Source organism: Poecilia latipinna, unplaced genomic scaffold (genome assembly GCF_001443285.1).
Source record: "Poecilia latipinna isolate Pla-1442-1.1 unplaced genomic scaffold, P_latipinna-1.0 Scaffold568, whole genome shotgun sequence".
NCBI classification, from domain to species: Eukaryota; Metazoa; Chordata; class Actinopteri; order Cyprinodontiformes; family Poeciliidae; genus Poecilia; species Poecilia latipinna.
In genome coordinates, this window is record NW_015113184.1 from 176,048 (window position 1) to 194,660 (window position 18,613).

At 34.9% G+C, this 18,613-nt stretch overlaps 1 protein-coding gene across 1 annotated transcript in view; it reads right to left on the minus strand.

Moving 5' to 3' along the window:
- glis1a (GLIS family zinc finger 1a) overlaps positions 1-13,154 on the minus strand; it is a 44,354-nt gene extending 31,200 nt beyond the window's left edge. The window contains exon 1 of the mRNA XM_015041764.1: positions 13,018-13,154. The gene's annotated coding sequence lies outside the window, so the exon portion shown is untranslated. The remainder of the gene's footprint in view (positions 1-13,017) is intronic.
- Positions 13,155-18,613: the final 5,459 nt, after the last annotated feature.

An 18,613-nucleotide genomic window follows, 5' to 3' on the forward strand; every position in this document is an offset into this window, starting at 1 on the left:
TATATATATATATATATTTGCTGGCATTTACAGGCCAGTATATATATTTACTGGCCTGTAAATGCTTTATTTATATATGCCAACAACAATGTATGCTTTATTTCTGCTCAGAATTGACTAATTGTCCTAAATATATGCAGACACAAATAAATGACAAATGTTTTTTAATTCACAGCTGCAGATGTTGAAATAATTCATCACTTTAACTCATTCATTCAAAGATAAAACAAATCTGAATCTGATTATAAATTATTACATGTGGTTAAATTAAATCAGCCAAGTATTGGACTAATTTGTGATCAGTTGTCTTGATAAGGTTACATCCTGTTCTGTTTTGTTTTTTACTTTGGTTTGCAACAGCATTTTAAACAACTGAAACTATTTATTTGATTGGACAAACCCCAAGGGAGAATTTAACTTCATGAAATTCACCCAACTAAACGTTTTATAAAGCCAGCAGTGTAGCAGGTCAATGTTTTCTTTTTGTCCTACATTAATTTTAGCTTCGTCTCCCACCAGATGTTATTTATTTCACCAAATCCAAATGTCACAAACAGCTGTGGTCTCTCAGAATCCAAAGGCATTTTCTCTGGCTGTAATTTACATAAATATACATGAATCTGGGTGGACTTTCACCAAAATGCACGCATAATGCCTCATTTAAATGTGGGCAAAACTGTGTGAGATGCTATTAGATTGTTGGCACTGTTTTAGGAGCAGAACTGCCTTTGCGGGAATTAGGAGGACAAGCAAACTGTGGTTTAGACACATTAGTGGAAATATACTCATAAAATTCCCCCAAAGTTTGCAGCTTGAAATTTTTCCCAGAAGCTAAACAGAAAATTAAAGCTTTCATATGACAGGAGCTCAACACTGTTTTTGAAAAAAGCAAAAGCATGAGGAGTTATAGTTAAAATAAAAACATAAAACTAATATTTTAATCAGCAATTAACGGCAACAATTCTTAGTAAAAGCAAAGTTTTATATTTTAAATTTGTGGTTTTGTTTCAGTATTGTGATATTGTGAAGCTGTTGTTTAAAACCAAATAATTCCCAGATGTCTTATTTATTTTATTAACTTAATTTGTGTTTATAACATGGTTGAAAAGTAGAAGAGTAAACAAAACATTAAAATATAATACAGTGGATCATGAAGCCACCGACAAATAGCTGAAATACTTGAGACCCCCTCTAATAAACGCTGTTAAAGCTGCAGTATGTAACTTTTACAAAAAACATGTTTTAACATATTTGGTAAGACATTTTCATTGTTGTGACATTATAATATGAGACAGACAATCTCTGAAAACATCAAGCTCCTCCACCTCCACCCTGAGCTACTATTGCTGTCTGAAAATATGCTCCCGACCCAAAAACAACCAATCAGAGCCAGGAGGAGGGTTTTAGTGCTGTCAATCAACCTCATGTACGCAGCTCAGTGTACGAATGGCAGAAAAACAACTTACAGTTCCAGGAAAACCGTTTATCGGTGGCTGTGCTAATTAGCATTCATGGCAGGCTATGTTGTGGTGAACCAGCTGTAACTTAGCAAAGAGCAAGGGGAGTGGGTGAGCATGAGAGTGATTGACAGCGTTAAGACCCTCCTCCTGGCTCTGTCTCATTCAGACAATTTCATTACTAAACCAACTTGAGTGTAACTTCAATTTTTTCCTGCTATCATAGTATGAAGAGGTACATTTAGTACTTCAAAATATAAAACCAAGTAGTTTGGTCTGGTTTCTAGTGTAAACATCTTAGTATGCTTGAAATAAACTAATATAAAACAAACTTTTCTGCAAGATATAGGAGCTTCTTTTATGTCAATAATTCCTTAACATTGATTTAAAAAAGTACTAGTTCCACTGACACAATATTTCACTTATAACATGGGAAAAATACTCACTTTTTGGTTACCTAGCAACTCACTCACTCTTTGGTTACCTGGCAACAACCACTTGAGTAACTCAGGCATCAGCAGTTTAATGATTCACCACAGTGCCTCATAACTGCTTAAAAATAAAAAAAACAATGGCGTGGAGTGGAAACTGGATAAAACCGGAAAGGTTGACAGCATTTCAGATATCTAAAACAAATCTAAAACAAAAAACTAATCAATAATTACCGATATCGACCAATGTTAAATGCTTATATCATGATACGTTTTTCAGCCATATCGTCAACTGTAGGACAAAATAAGATGAAGGTTTAAAAGTCACATTGAGTCCAACAAAGATCTAACAAACACGGTATCTCAAAGATGTATCATCCATTAGCAAATCATGTTTTCTGTTAAAAACTCTATAGGTTGGTACTTTAACACTGTTTTCTGCTGTCTTTGAGCAAAAAATAGGTCCTAAAAATTCACGTCTTCCAAATCCTCATAGAGGACAGCATTATTTCCTTTAAACATTTGTTCCAGTTCATCCTCTTCATTATGCGTTTTTCACAAAAACAAGTGCTACATTAACTAGGCGGTGATCTCATATTTTGACCAAAGATGAACGTGGCGATCAGTCGTCACCACCTGAGCAGACGTGCAGAGCCAAATATTTCCAAGCAGGTGTGGATCTGTCAGAAAGTTTAGCAGCAGATGGCAGGAAATTCCCCTGGAATGACAGCGGTTCAGTGCAAACCACAAGAGAAAGGCCTGTGGACCAGACACAGCAGCATCAGCAGCAGCAGCGGGGCGTCTGCTAAATCTCTCCTCCGACAGACTTAAACTGGTTTGATTAGCCTTGACTGCCTCTTCCCAGTCTGTTTTTGGGTGGTATTCGATGAGAGGAAACCTTGTGAGGACGGACCGTGTTTTACATGTTCTGGATTATTGTAACTGATGTTCGGCGGATCTGTCGAGCAACACTTTCCACATGATTTCATAGCCGGTAGTGAATGATGAACACAAGGCGGCGTCCTGGGAGAGCTTGAAATTTAAAGTTTGTTTCCCTTCGCAACATTAAATTATTAGCATCATAATGTATCCGTCTGTGCTGCCTGAGTAAACAACTGAAAGTCATGATGTCACATTAAAGATGGCCTCTGTTCTGTCTCTGGCTTCCTTAGCCCTGCAAAACACAACAAACCCGGGAAAAATACTGATTTTAGGTTTGTCAGTGGTTTTCTATAGTTATGATGTTTTTGACTTGGAATAAAAAAGTCACAGTGGTAGCCAGACCAGGCCAGTAAAATTTTTTAAAGAGGCAAGGCCAAAAAAAAAAAAAAAGAAAGGAAATTTTATTTATTTATTTATTTATTTATTTATTTTTGTATATTAGAATAATAAAAAAAATTAATTAAATTTTTTAAGAAGGGGCCATGGCCCCTACAAGTCCCTCTCTTGGGGGCGCCACTGATCACATACTTTCAGAACCTGTTTAAAGAAACTGACTACTCCATGCAGGTGGATGACCAGTTCAGATCTAGTGCCATGAAAAAGTGTTTACATCTGTCTGGACTTTGTTTTGTTTTGGGGTTTTTTTTGTTCCATCTAAATGATTCAGCTCATCAAACATTTTAATACACTGCAAAAACACAAAATCTTATCAAGTATTTTTGGTCTAGTTCTTAGTGCAATTTTCTTAGTACACTTGAAATAAGACTAAACTAACTTATGAGTAACTTTTCAGCAAGATACAGGAGCTTGTTTTAAGTCAGTAATATTAATGAAAAAGTTCTAATTCCACTGACAGATTATTTCATTTATGAGACATGTTTTCCTTGTTATAAGTGAAATAATCTGTCCGTGGAACTCAAACTTTTTGTCAGTATTAATGAATTGTTTACTTAAAACAAGCTGTTGCTGAAAGATTACTTGTAAGTTTGTCTTGTCTTATTTCAAGTGTTAGAAGATACTTGACCATAAGTATTTAGTAAGATTTGTCTAAGTCCGTGCTTTCTAGGTAAACAAACTAGAATTAAAGTTAACTAACCAGGGCTGGTGTGAATGCATCCTTTAACTAGGCCACTCCAAACAACATCTTTTAATCAATTCAGAGCAATTGTTCTGCTGTAAATCCCATGTTTTCCTGACCTTAGAGTCACAATCTGATGACTGAATGTTCTCCAGGATTTTCCGAGCTAAAGCAGGAATCCCTTTGGATGTCTACTGGATCCATTTACCGGGAATACCCAGAATCCACTGGCGGCACTGCATATCCCTTCTGACCTGGAAACATCTAAGAATCCCCTAAACTGAGCCATCTGACCCAATCTCAATGACAAGGACAGATGGAGAAATTTCAAGTTGGCTGCCAAAGATCACTTCAGACAGACAACTATAGTTTTCTCTGAATGACCGTGACTCTGCCGGGGTCACATTTCAAATCTATCCAAGAGAAAATAATCAAATAAAGACATTTAAAATAAGTAATACTTGTTTCAGGATTAGAAGAAAACATACATGTTAAACTGACATTCTGACCAACAATTCCTGCTCTGAATCGATGTAAGCACACATATTTATCCAGATTGTGTTTCAGCCCAACCTCTTAAAATATAAATTTTTCTCTGAGGTTCATATTAAATGTATAAGCACTGTGCACCTCTGCTCTGCTGACTCTAGAAGGTGGTGTCATTAATCTTGACAGATCTTTATAATGTTTTACCTGCTATGTTTATTATCCTTGTATGTTAGTCTTAGGTTGCCCCCAGGAATAATATTTGACAAGAAATCCCTCAACACCGAGTCTGGTCTTCTCATTACTGTATGTGTCCCAACATAAACTATGGGCAGAAAATAGCCCCGTGCTGCTACTGACCATTACCTCATATCTTTAAAATATTAACTTTAATTTAGTGGTAAACCTCTGGCTTGTTTTGACTTTATTAAATAATCTCCTTAATTTGATATTTTATATCCATGCAGCTCTATAAATAAAACCCCTTAATGTGCCACCATACCAACGTCTACCTCATGACTAAATGGAAAATAAAAAAATATACATCTACTGTGTTGTTTTGTTCCCCAGATAGTGATCTTTTCACACAAAGAAGCAAATATTTGCACTATAAAACAGAGATCCAAGTAAAGGTTAATAAAATTAGGAAGATGGATGACTATTTATGCTTAAAAAATGGATATTTGACTATTTAATGCAACAGAACAGCTATCACAAATGCATAATTTTATTTTTCCAACCTTCCTGTAATCTAGGTCTGGACGACATGGCTGAGAAATGTATCACGATAAAAGCATTTCATAGTCGAAAATCGCTAAATATTTTAGTTTTTTTGTTTTAAATATCTGAAATACAGCCAAACTGGTGGTGTGACCTTTACTGTTTTATTCATAGCTTTCACTCCACGACGTTGTTTTTCATTCTTGAACAATTATGAGGCACAAACCTTCAACTGCTGCTGCGAAAGTTACTCACCAGGTTGTTGCTAGGTAACCGCAGAGTGAGTGAGTTGCTAGGTAACCAAAGAGTGAGAGTCAGTTGATCCCACCAGCCTTTCTTAGCTAGCAGTGAGAGGTTGAGCAGCGAATGCCGTGCGGTTATGGGTCAGTGTTCAGTGAAATTATTGAATATTCTACAAGATGTATCATCTATTGATATTGATCACGTTTCTATCGCGATATTGTTATTGATTCATTAGCCAGCCCAACTGTAATCTATAAAATTATTTTTAGCTCCAAAGGAGCTGCCTCCGTTTCTGGTTGGTACCAGGTGTTGATAATCTGCTGTATTCCCCGTATGTCTGGATTAAAGATTAGAGTTGAAAGAAGCATTTTCTTTTTTCAAAGAAAACCTTCAGGCCTAAGTTTTGTGAGATTTGTTTGATGACGAACCAAACTTGAACTTTTGAGCCAAAAACCTTAATGTTTCTGCTGGGAAGCTGAAGCAGCATTTTATTTTTCAACATCTCTGAGTGTTAACACTGCAAAAACACAAAATCTTACCAAGTATTTTTGGTCTAGTTTCTACTGCAAATATCTTAATAGACTTGAAATTAAACAAAACTAACTTCAGCAAGATAAGTAGTTTGTTTTAAGTCAATAATTCAATAAAATTGATCAACACGTGCTATTTCCACTGACAGATTATTTCATTTATAAAATAGGAAATGTCTTGTTAATGAAAGAATCTGCCAGTTTAACTGGTGTGTGTTTTTTAATCAATATTAAGGGAGCTGGCTTAGATCTTTTAAAAGGTAGAGGTCTAAAAAAATGGAAAATGGAAAATAGCCTGAACCAAAATATGTTTGTTTTTTTAAGTTTGGCTGTTTTAATAGAGGATGTAAAGATGTTTTATATAATCACTACTATTTGTTGAGAATATTATGGCTTTGGGTGAGTTTATGAGCTTAGACACCCTGAAACAACTGTAGCCTATAATTACTGCTTAAAACAGACGGTGAAGGTAATGCAGGGCGATTTACGGGTTTATCTATTTAAACTATCATAACTCCAATACTTATAATATTAGAGTTATAACAGTTATTCACATATTATGTTTTGGATAAATAATATGATGTTCTATATTTTTTAGGGGTTAAATAAATAATTGGATTAATTGTGATTATTTGATTTATTGAAATAATCACAATTGACATTTCATCAATTGTCAGAGTTATTACTATTCAGTTATTACTAAAATAATCATTCATTGGAGCCCCAAACTTTTTGATTATCTTTGATTAAATGTAATTGACCCTCAGCAGATGGTTTTTGTTTTCAATCATGCTGACCTACAAAATGCTGCCAGATTTTTGGGATTATCTAAATACTAATATCTTTATGTACTGACATATTCATACTGTCATTTATCTTTCTGCCTTAAAAGCAATAAGAAATAGGATAAAATCAGTGTCATCAATCTTACAGTCTGTTCTTTGGGACAGATTCTGAGCTTTGAAGATTTAAACCAGATGAGATTTTTTTCTGCTCATTTGTATAAATTTTTCATAAGATTATTTTAATGTTGGCTCTCTTAAGGGTGTTTTCACACCAGCCATGATCAGTCCGCTTTAGTTGAACTCTGGTTCGTTTGCATAAAAAGTCTGGTGTAAAAACACCAGACTTTTTGTGGGGCAGCGTGAATGCTAATCAATGACTTCAACCAAAGCTCTCGGTTTGGTTCCAGTGTTTTTGACAGTTCGATTGCATATGTGAACACTAAATGGACTGGAGATCGCTCCAAAAACAGGAAGAGGAGCATAGCACAAGGCATTCTGGGTAAATACAACCAAAACAAATGCTGTAGCCTATCAGGAGAAATGGACACAAAGGAAAAATCCTATAGCCACAAAAAGCCGACGTTACTCCATCTTTGTTTACATTTTGTGAAGAAGGAAGTTGCACTCGGGTCTTCTTCAGAGGTTTTTGTGTCGTTTTCTTCGTTGGTTCTTGCTGCAGCGCCACCACAGGCGAGGAGGGGAACAAGTTTTTTAAAGGGTTTGGATTGTTTGACACAATGCAGTGTGAAAGTGAACTGCAGCAACTGAAAATGTGACAAATTTAGTTTTTTTTTTGGCTCCCAATCAAACTGAGCCTACCGGACTATCAGATGTCAAAACACGCTAAATCAGGACTTAAAACATTTCAATCTACTGCACTTTTCAATCCAAGAATCCGTTTGATCTATTTCCCCTGATCAGCAATCAGCTATTAAATTACCATTTTAAATCTACGTTTTAACATTAAAATAAAATACCCAAATGCATCCAAAACCGCTATTTTTACTGCATTGCGCAAAAGAAAACAAAAGTTCCTGGACTTTCAGTGATTTACCAAGTAAAAACAATTTATAAAAGCCCTGGCTTTCAGCTGTAATGCACCCCAGAAACGATGTTGAAACCGTTACCTCTGACACTGGCAGCGGGTTGAATTACCCAGCTGTGTCACCCTTGGGTGTTGCAAAAGAGCCGGCACCCGTATCCAGGAATAATATTTCTGCACCAAACCAAAACGAGCTCTGCCTATGGCCAATCGGTGTTAATATCCGTGAAATGTATGTAGGGACTGGGCAGCAAAGGAAAACATGCGACAAACCATTTCAACAGTGTGGTGTGGAAACAGAATAACTGTCATAAAACATCCATTCAAACCAGGAAGACAAGAAAAATGTGACAAATTCAGACGCCGCGCCAGGGTGTTTTTTAGTCCTGGTCACAAATATTTATATGAGCCAGCAAATCTTTTTTTTTCTTTTTCTTCCAGGCAGTAATGAAAACCATATGATCAGAGTTGTTTCTCTGTGGCTTTGAAACCTTAATTAAATGCATTAGGTCATGCTGTGCTACGTAATGTAAACACAAGTAATAAAAGCAGCTTAGTAACAAAGCTGTGACAATAAATTAACTCTACTGCAATAAAATCACTATTAGTATTCCAATTGGTGATATACATCCACCAATATGAATACCAATAATTATTATTTTTTTATTTACATGTTGCTTAAAGTGAAGTTAGGTCAAATATTCATCATTGGCATAATGTTTTATTTCCATTAATTTTTCTCTGGCATGCCCTCTGCTCTTCTGTCATCTATTAGAGCCTAAAAGAAGAGGATTAAATTTCCCCCAAAAAACTTTTTGGAATTAATCTCAGAAATTTCCTAGAAAAAGTCTTTTACATTTCGGAGTTTCAAAAATCTAAAATTTGCAAGAAAAAAACTCAGACATTTCGAGAGTAATCTCAGAAATTTTCCAGAATTTTTTTTCCACTTTTTGAAATTTTCTGAGTTGAAATTTCCAAATTCTTTTTCACAACATTTCTGGGAATAATCTGAATATTCAGATTTTTTTTTTTACTAGCAAACTTTCCACTTTTGGAGCCTTGCTTTTTCTAGAACAAAAATCTTTCCTGCTCTTTGATCCCTCCACCATTTTGTTACTGTATCAACTGGCTCTGCTTATGGTGAGAAGTATAGCCCTCTGGTGGATGGAGGACAAACTACAACACTGAAAAATAATCCAAGTTAACATTATTGGGAACTCATCTTAATCTAATAAACCATTAATTGATAATTAATCATGAGTCAATTAACAGTTTATATCTCTGCAAATGACTCCTCAGAATAATTACAGGACCAACAAGCATTTTGACAAATAAATCAGTGGGGCATTAAATGCAAGAAAGTAATAAAAAGAAGAGATTATTTTAGTAATTGATGAATGAATTAAGTATAAATGTATATTTCTTTTTTGATTAAGTTTTTAGTTTATTTCTGTGCTTTTATGCATATTTTTTTATTTAAACTGATAGTTTTCAGTCTTCTTTTTCTTGAATTGTATATATTGAAATGTTATTTTTGGACATTTTCTATCAGCTGGTTTAACAGAATATTTCACATTTTGATTTTGATGTCTCAGGTGATTTTCATATTTAGGGGTTTTCTGATAAATTAAGTTGTAAAAGTGAAAAAGAATTGTGTTTCTATGAAGATTATTTGCCAACGCTACGTGTTCATCCAGGATTGAATGCTGCAAGACAGTGACTTGATGAAATCCGCAGGGCTTCCTTACACAGAGAACTTTCTAAACTAATTTGAATCATTAAATTAACTTATATTATACCAAATTTTACTATGATAAATTGTCCCAGAAGTTATTGGTATAAACAATAACATGGTTGTTTTGAGACCATTTAACAGTAATATAGTTGTAATAATGACATAATGATGCAAAACCACATCCTCAAAGATCAATAGACTTTAAATTCTAATGAACATTTAACACTGGAACTGGAAGACATGTTAAATATCCAAAATAAATAAACAAAACAACAGAAACAACAAATAAAATAACCAGACTGAAGGGTTTTATCATCCTGTTTGTGGCGTAAGACAGAAAAGAGAAAAACAATGAATCATGCAAATGGAAATGATTAAGTTTGTTCTAATTTATCATGCGATAATTGATTTGTTGCTTATTGTGACAGGCTTTTATTGTACTGTTGGAATCAACTATAATGGCTAGGTGATTGGATTGAAATGTGTGTTTTTGTAAAGAGTCTCCAGACAACATTTGTTGTAAATTGGACCTACATAAATAAACTGAACTGAATTGAATAAGATCTGTTACTTAAACAACAGCTGCTTCAAATATACAAATATAGTGAATAAGACAAATAAAACATGACACTGTGCCAACAAAAGGAGCTGAATATTAGCTTTTGCTAACTGTATAGTGGTAATATACATTTCTGGTAGTTATAGCTAATAATTTTATCTCTCATGAAACCATTAAATTAAATAGTATTCTCATTCTTAATAAATAAATGTTACAATTCCAGATCAATCGTCAAATTTAAGCATTAATGGCGACCCCCTTGGTTTGCTTATGCCTTGGTCTGGCTTTGTGTGTTGACTCCTGTTTTGTATTCTCACTATAAACAGGAGTAAATATATCAATTTGAAGATATAATGGTGAGAAAATACTCTGACTATTCCATCTGGTTTTGTTGATTTTTACTCGGTGCAGAAGAACCAAAACAAAGATAAGCCTGACAGACGGAAATCATTTTTTAGAAGATTTTCCTCACAGAAAGGATAAACCGCTCCAGGGCTTTTTGGCTCTCAACAGGCACTGCTCAGCTCTGCTTCTGCTTGTTTTTCCATGGTGTGAGCTGACCGCCTCCACCTCAGGAGAAGTTTCCTACAGCTGTATGGAGCATGCAGTAATGCAGAACCCCTCCTCCACCTGTTGCTGAGCAAAGAATTTATAACCAGGTTTGATATATTGCACCATAACTAGTTATTTGACAACTCCTGCTCATTTTTTTTTTAATTTTTTTTTTGTTGCTAAAATCCATTTAATTAACATAAATGCTACAGATAATATTATTCCAACGATGGTTGCTTAAAATATAAAATTAAAATAAAAAATGATGGACAACACTGACCGTCCTCTTCATGAGACTGTCTTAGAAAAATAGAGTGCCTTTAGTCAGAGGCTTCTTAAAATATACTGTAACACAGACTGCTACAGGAGATATTTCCTGCCCATAGTCATCACCATCTACAACAACTCTTTAATTAAATGACTTACATGTTACAATAACATTTAATTTCACTTTAGGATCAATAAAGTATTTTTAATTTAAAGTTGTTTTTAATGTTTTACGTGCATACTGCTTATGTCATCAAATATTTAATTATTTATGTGTTTGTCACAACTACTGATATGTAAATTTAAATATTACTTAAAGGCAGAGAGGTGGTGCAGTACCCAAAAACTGTACTCAAGTAAGAGTAGCTGGATCTCAACTTATTTTTAGACAGCTAAGAGTAAAAAGTATTTCTACATCATGTAATATTTAAATCTATACTATACTATAGCATTGAAAATATAAAGTTATGTGAGAATGTTGGTAATTTTAAGGACCTTATATGAATAAGAATTCATATAAATAACATAATTACAAAATAACAAAATCAATTTCCTTCAATTTAAAACTTAATAAACTTTAACAAAAACTGCAGATTTGTGTCTGTCCGGTGAATTTTTAGTTAGAAAAAACAAACTTGATCATTATTCAGAGAAGTTACTCACAGGTGTGTGGAGTACCCAGAAATTTTAATCAAGTTAAATCAAAAAGTAGCAAAAATACTCCTAAAACAATTTTTTTCCCCCCAAAAAAGTTGCTCAACTAAATGTAACGAGTTTCTACCCAGGGCTGGATTAATTTAATTACTTCCCATTTATAATTTAGATTTAGCTGAAATTACGTGTTAAAATCAACAATGTTTTTGTGATGTTATTAAGCTTTTATTTCCACTTTTCCAGCGAATTAAGTCAAATAGAAATATTACAAAAAAAGTTCAACTTTAAAAAGAAAATCTACATGACACAAACATTTTTCCAGATTGAATTAACTTAGGTCTACAATACAATATCAATACCTGATGCTATCGTTTACTTTTCTTTGACAGGTTGGTTATGTTTGCACCGTTCGGGTTGCCATGTCGCAACCCAAAGACACACTTAGCTGCTTACATTTGTAAAAGCTTTGCATTAGAAAAACAATCCACTTCATCTGAAAAGCTTTTGTTATTCTCTTTTCCTGGCCTGTAGCTGAAGCGAACATACAGAAGATCTGCCAATCCAAACAAATATTTCAGGTCGACACAAATCTTGGCTTGCTGCTGTTTCCCGCTCCAGCTGAGCACTTGACCAAACAATTTGAGCATCTGGAGAAATAATTGGCCAGTCGCTGGTATTGATCAACAACCCAATCAGCCTCTCTAAGGCATAATAGCTATATAGGGCTTTGAAAAAAAACTGTAAATTTAGTTTATTACTGTTTTTATAACCACATATTTAAGTTGATATGACGTAGATAATAAAATCAAATGTGATTCAACCCTGGCTGCACACACCTCTGTGGCACAGCATTGCAATCATAAACCATAATCCCTCTGCAAAAGCTCCATGCCAGTGATATCATGAGACTAATGAATAAAACAATCCTCCTCATCTGTTGGACCCTCAGTAAGCCAGATTTCCACCCCCTGCGCAGCACTTTTCATTCCAGCTACATTACATAAATCAGTGAGATGCAGAGGAGTGGAAAGGAAGAGTCCCATAAGTAATAAGAAGAGGGGGGAAAAATATCAGACCAAACCATTTGGGGATGATCTCACCACAGTGTAGCCTACAGCACCCACTCTATTAATTTCACAAAACTTTGTTGCACAATCAAAACAAGATCTTGTGTAATTCATCATATGGAAGTAAAGTCAGACCTGAAAAGTCATTTTCCAAACCCCACTGTGGAAGTATTTTCTTCCATCCCGGGAAGATTTCTTTTTTCCCCCTCATTAATCATAAAACAGACACTTTTCTGGACTTAATTTAGCTAAACGTTGCTTCATCTCTCACCTGGAGCCTATTTATAGAAACAGATGCATCCTGTTATAGTGTCACATAGAGACTGAGACACTTTAACGCCATAAAAGTATCCTTCAAACATAACAGTGGATATGAAGCATAAACATTGTGTGGGAAAGTCTCCTGCTGCATTATAACGCCGGTTCGGAAGCAGAAACAACAGGAAAACATTAAAAGGTCTCCTCTTACCGTATCACGTCCAGGCATTCAGCGGTAGTAGAGGTCTCGTCCTCGCGCTGGCTGCACGCGGACTGTAGTTCCTACTGTCACTGCAGCGCGCTCACCTCGCGTGCTGCATCAGCTTTGTGGCGCGCGCGCACACGCACCCGATCTCACACCCCCCACCCTCAAAACCCCAACTCACCCCCCGCCCTCACTTGTTTCTACCAATAATAGAGCATCAAGTAAACAAGTAAAGTAAACCAGCTGTGCGCAGGTATTACAACCCTTCATTGTCATTCATTAAAAGGCTCCATTCATTGTTCAAAATGTAGGTTTTAAAATAAAAATTTAAACAGCAGTTTAGGAAGTTAAGTTAAATAAAAATAGGTTACTGTTACACTAACGTTTTAAACTCATTGTTAAACAGTAAAAACGGATTAAATCCCCACATGCGTACGCGGTCCGTATTTCCCTAGTTGGTATCCGTACCTAACTGTCATGACGGTTGCTATGGAGTTGCTATGACAACAATAAACAAACCAGAAGCTTAGAACTACCTCTCGGCTCGTTCCTGTCTAATTTCTAAACAATATAAGTACATTACAGCTTGTACTTATTTAGGATGTTACATTTTTACTCAAGTAAAAGTAAAAAGTAGTCGTTCAAGAACTGAAGTTAGAGCTAAAATTTAGCTTAAAAAAGCTACCCAAGTACTGAATAACTGATCAAAACATAAATCGTTTAATATTTAAAAATTACATAATCAGATGGACCAAAATATAAAGTTATGTAGAAATTTTGGTATTTTACAAACCAAAATAATTCATATAAATTGGCAAAAGAAAATCATTTTTGAAATCAGTTTATTTCAATATAAATTTTTTCAAACTTCAACAAAAATATAGCTGTGTGTTTGTATCTAGTGACTTTGTTGTTTTCAAAGTATGTTTATTCCTCATTCCATGAAGTTACTCACAGTGAGAAGAGTATCCAGAAATTTTACTAAAGTAAACATAGTGATATTTCCTAATAAAATTACCAAAGTGAAAGTAAGAAGTTGTGCGTAGTAAAAATACTTTTTCTAAAACGTTACCCAAATAAATGTAACTAAGTAAATGTAACTACAGTAGTCTACTAGTTTACACAAATCATGTCAAAAAGTGAAAGTATGGAACTCAACAAATGCCAACTGTCGAAATTAAATTAAAACTCATGGAAATCACTATTTTAGAGTTTTACTTTTAGCTGTATCATCTGTTTAACGATTACTAAACAATTTATATGTCCAAATTACCAGTTATTGCAGAGTCACACTTTCATAGTACTCACTCAGTGCCAATGACAGAAAAATCAGGTACAGTCTATAAATTTATTTTAACTAAAAAGTGTTTACAGCTTGAATTAGGATAAAAAGATATGTTTAAATTGTAACTGTGGGAATTACATTTGGAGAAAAAATGTCATAAACAAAATGTTTAATGTGATTTTGTTGACACTGTAATAAATAGAGCAACTTACTAAGATTTTACAACAATTTAAAATAAAAAAGACTGGAATACTATAAATTGTTTCATAATTTAAGGGAAAAATGTCCCTGACCTCTATTTTTATTTAAAAATTTTGTGCTTGCTGAGTTTTATAGAACTGCTGAGTTTATGTGAAATCTTTATGTATTTCAACCAGCAGCCAATCCCATAGAATGCACAAAAGATTCTGACTTTGCTTTTCTAAACGGGCTGTTTTTAGTAAATTTATTATCAAGGAAACATTTGTTTATATTAAGAATTCCATAAATATATTTCTATTTATTGCATAATTATTTACCTGTACATTTTTGTATCTTGGAATTAAATTTCTGTTCTGAGACAAACATAGGCTTTTTTGTTCCTTAATTTTAATTTTAAGTAGTGAAACTGTCAACTTGTATGCTCATAACTGCTGTTGCACAACTTTACAGCTGTTTTATTTGTAATTTAAAGGTCACAAGGAAACGTTTTGGCATATTTTAATCAGTACCAGTTGTTATAACTATTCTGTATGCACAAATAATAAGTGAGTGAGTATTTTGATCTTCATTCTAAGGATATTTTCTAATTCCAAGCTGGATGATCACAGCAGGTGTCTTGTTGGAGCAATGATTGAAGGTTTGGCCTAATTATTAGACAGCTTCTTTAAATGGGGCAAAAAAGAGATTTAAAGGAACAGTACAATGTAAAATTGACTGTCTTTTTTTTTTAGCTTTGTATCATATTACAATGTTATCTTCTAATCAAAAACATACCTGGAGTGTTGTTTTGATTCTTTCATGCATGTTTGAGAAATCCTTTTATCTCCATGACAACCATTCAGCTGTGCAAAACGCCTGGGTGGACCTGGCTCCGCCTTCAAGTCGTAGCTCCTCCTCTGAGCTGTAGTTTTCAACCTTCTGAGCTTCTGCCTCACAGAGCAGTAAGTCTCCCACTCAGCTCCTTCAGACTAGCCAGCAGCAATTAGCAAACACCTGGTGGAACTGCACATCTGTTGAGCTCATTATACAAACTATTTTTCAGTGAAGTGGTGGTAAAAACATTGTTAAAGAGACAGAGGCCCAATTTCAAGGTGTTAAATCATTAAGTAGAATTTCTTTTAGGACATATTTGATATAAATTATATTTTTATAACAACTGAATTTAAATAGTTACTTGATTACTCTGTAAAATGGCATTTTGTACATAGAGAGCACATAATACGACCCTCTTTAGGATGTAAAAAGTTGATCATCAACACAACAAAAAAATGACCGACTCCATGAAAGGAAAGCTGATCACTGTTAAGAAAAATAAGATTGGCTATATCAGTCACAGATTTCTTTTCTTAATGTCAGAAATGTTTATTGGAAAGTCTTGAGTTGCTTGTATATAATTCTCACTTAAACAGATGAAAAGAAAAAAAGTGAAAAGGGAATATGTGTGTTTTTCATTTAGTTGCGTAATAATTCTGCACAATAGTTGCCCAGTAATTGAACACATTCAGATATTCTCCTAAGAAAGAAGGAACCTCACTTTTACTTTGACCTGCTATGTATGAAAGGTAAGGTTCAAAACCAGCTTTTTTAGGGCTCCTTGTCACTTTCAACAATTTTTCCCAATTCAACCTTTACACTCGCACTGAAAATGGCTGTGAACAGATGCACAACTGCACGTCTTTGGAAGGCACAACCAACAAGAATGCACCAAGTGGTTTCTGGGTGGTAACAACAAAACACTTGTCTTTTCAAGCAGTGGTAAAACTAGCTGGCCAAACGTTCTGGAAGTCCACTTAGGTTGCTAGGTAACGGGCTGAGCTAGGTGGGCGTTACTAGGTAACGGGTTTAGCTTCGGTTTTCGGTTTACGAAAAAATTTGGATTAAATGAGAGCGCTGTAGTTGGTGAATAATAAAAATAACCCCCGAAAAGGACTTGCCTGATTAATAAGCCCGCTCTAAAGGCAGTCAGTTTGGCTTTTGGGCATTTTAGAAGCACTAATGGTCTAAATGCTGTTTTATATCTGTTTTCTCCTCTACAGTTTGCTGATATCCCTATATAATAACTGACAATTCACAATGATTATGAGTTCACATGGCTCCTCTTCACTTTATGGTATTTTTATTTCCAGTGGTTTCCCTGCAATTTTATCTCAGTATGTTTGAGGTTGTAAGTACTGACCTCACACTGACCACGTTCTGGTTTCTGGTCTGCACAGTTTCCAATGGTTTATCTCTCTCATCATCAGCTCTGCTGTATAATCCGTAATGGGCTGAAACTTAATGATACCCTTTACCCCTCCATTACTGCCAGTCCTGACATTTAGATAGCACAGGGCTTTTATTGCGCCAACATTTGAAACAATCATAGTCAAAGGTTGTACAACCGCCTGTCAAATGTCCTGGTTGTCCTCTATCTGTAAAGAATACACAAAGGAGGCAAACAACACAAAAACATGTCAGCTCGGTACAAGGCTGGATGGTAAAACCTGCAAGTCAGAGTTACATTTCTGCGTCTCGAGATGATGTTCGGAGCTGTAAACAAGTCCACTGGGACGCTGCTGCTCCAAACAAAACCAGATGGGCAAAAACAATTCACAAAAGAACATATTCTCCAGGAAAAATTGGGACATAGGGGTTTCTTCGCTAACTAGATGCAGAAAACAGCTGGTATCAGTCTGTTTTGTTTGCGGCCCTTTCTCCCTAAAGTGGCAAAGTGAAAATTTAAGCAAAGGGTCACACGAATATTTAATCCAAAAACGATACACCTCCTCCTGCGAGCTGCAGCTTATTTTCATCTTTAATGGACCAAAAGCCAAACTGGAAAGGATTTCTTGATGTTGCAATTGGTACAATGTTTTTTTTCCCCCTTATTCATTATGGATTTATTGGAACTTTCTGGTGTTACATAAAAGCCAGGAAATAAAAGATTAACGTTTTTTAAAAGGCAGTTTAAATGAGGCCATAAAAATTCATGATATCAATTTTAATTTGCTCAGATTGCTAAACATATTTATATTATCAAGGAGAAATGTTGAAAGAAGTGCTGTTGGGCAAGAATAAGAACCAACGTTTTCTATTAACATCCATCCGCAGGGATCACCTGAACATTTCAACCAAAAAGTTCTGAACAGAAAGAAAACTTACAACAATATAAGAATATTTGAGTACTTTATTGGGATAAGTGCTTTGGAGTCCTCTGCCTTAATAAACGATATAATTAAGGTTTTTTTTCCTTCCACCTTTTCCTTCAAAACTGCCTTTAATCTTTGAGGGATATGTTCAAAAAAGTTGTGCAGTGATTTGGTCCAGTTCTTGTAGATTCTTGGTGTGAATCGTGTATTTCACCACATCCCAAAGGAGCTTAATGGGATTTAGATCTGCTGACTGTGGAGACCAATGAAACAGCCAGTTTGATGAGATATAAACATTTCGATATGCTACATGGTAGCCATCAGAAGGTTTGAATTACACCAAATTTGAAGAAGCCTGCAACTGAAGACAGAAAATGGTCCAGTCAAAGTCACCGGAAAATCTATTTTCTTTTCCATTCTGATGCTCACTCTGAACTACAGAAAGTCAGATAAGATATGTTTTTACTTATTCTTGAAAGATAAACTGTATGTCTTCTCAACAGAATTATTTAAACTTCATGGGCAACACTGAATTTACCAATCACATAATCTTTGTGCCTGTTTTTAATTGTCCCCTGCCTATTTATGCAAACATTTTTCACATCTGGGTTTTTTTTTTTTTTTTACATCTGTCATGATATGTTTATTTATAGTAAGTCTGATGAAACAACTCCCTCTGCAGTTGTCAACCCTCAGCAGCACCAATGGAAACGTCATACTTATGCATTATTAGTATAAAATAATTGAAAATACTGCACACAAAAATCATTTATGTATTTTCCCATGTGTTGTTGGGTTCCATGGCCTCTCACGTTTAATGAACACCCCAAACCTTTCCTGGATTTATTTCTTTAGAGAACACTGCCCTCTTCTGGCTATCTGCGGCAGTACATAACAAGCTTTCTAGATTCTTCTCCTGTAAATCCAATTTTATTGTTCTGATTTTATTAAATAAATATTTTAAAGCATAACATGGGTTTGTGTGGCC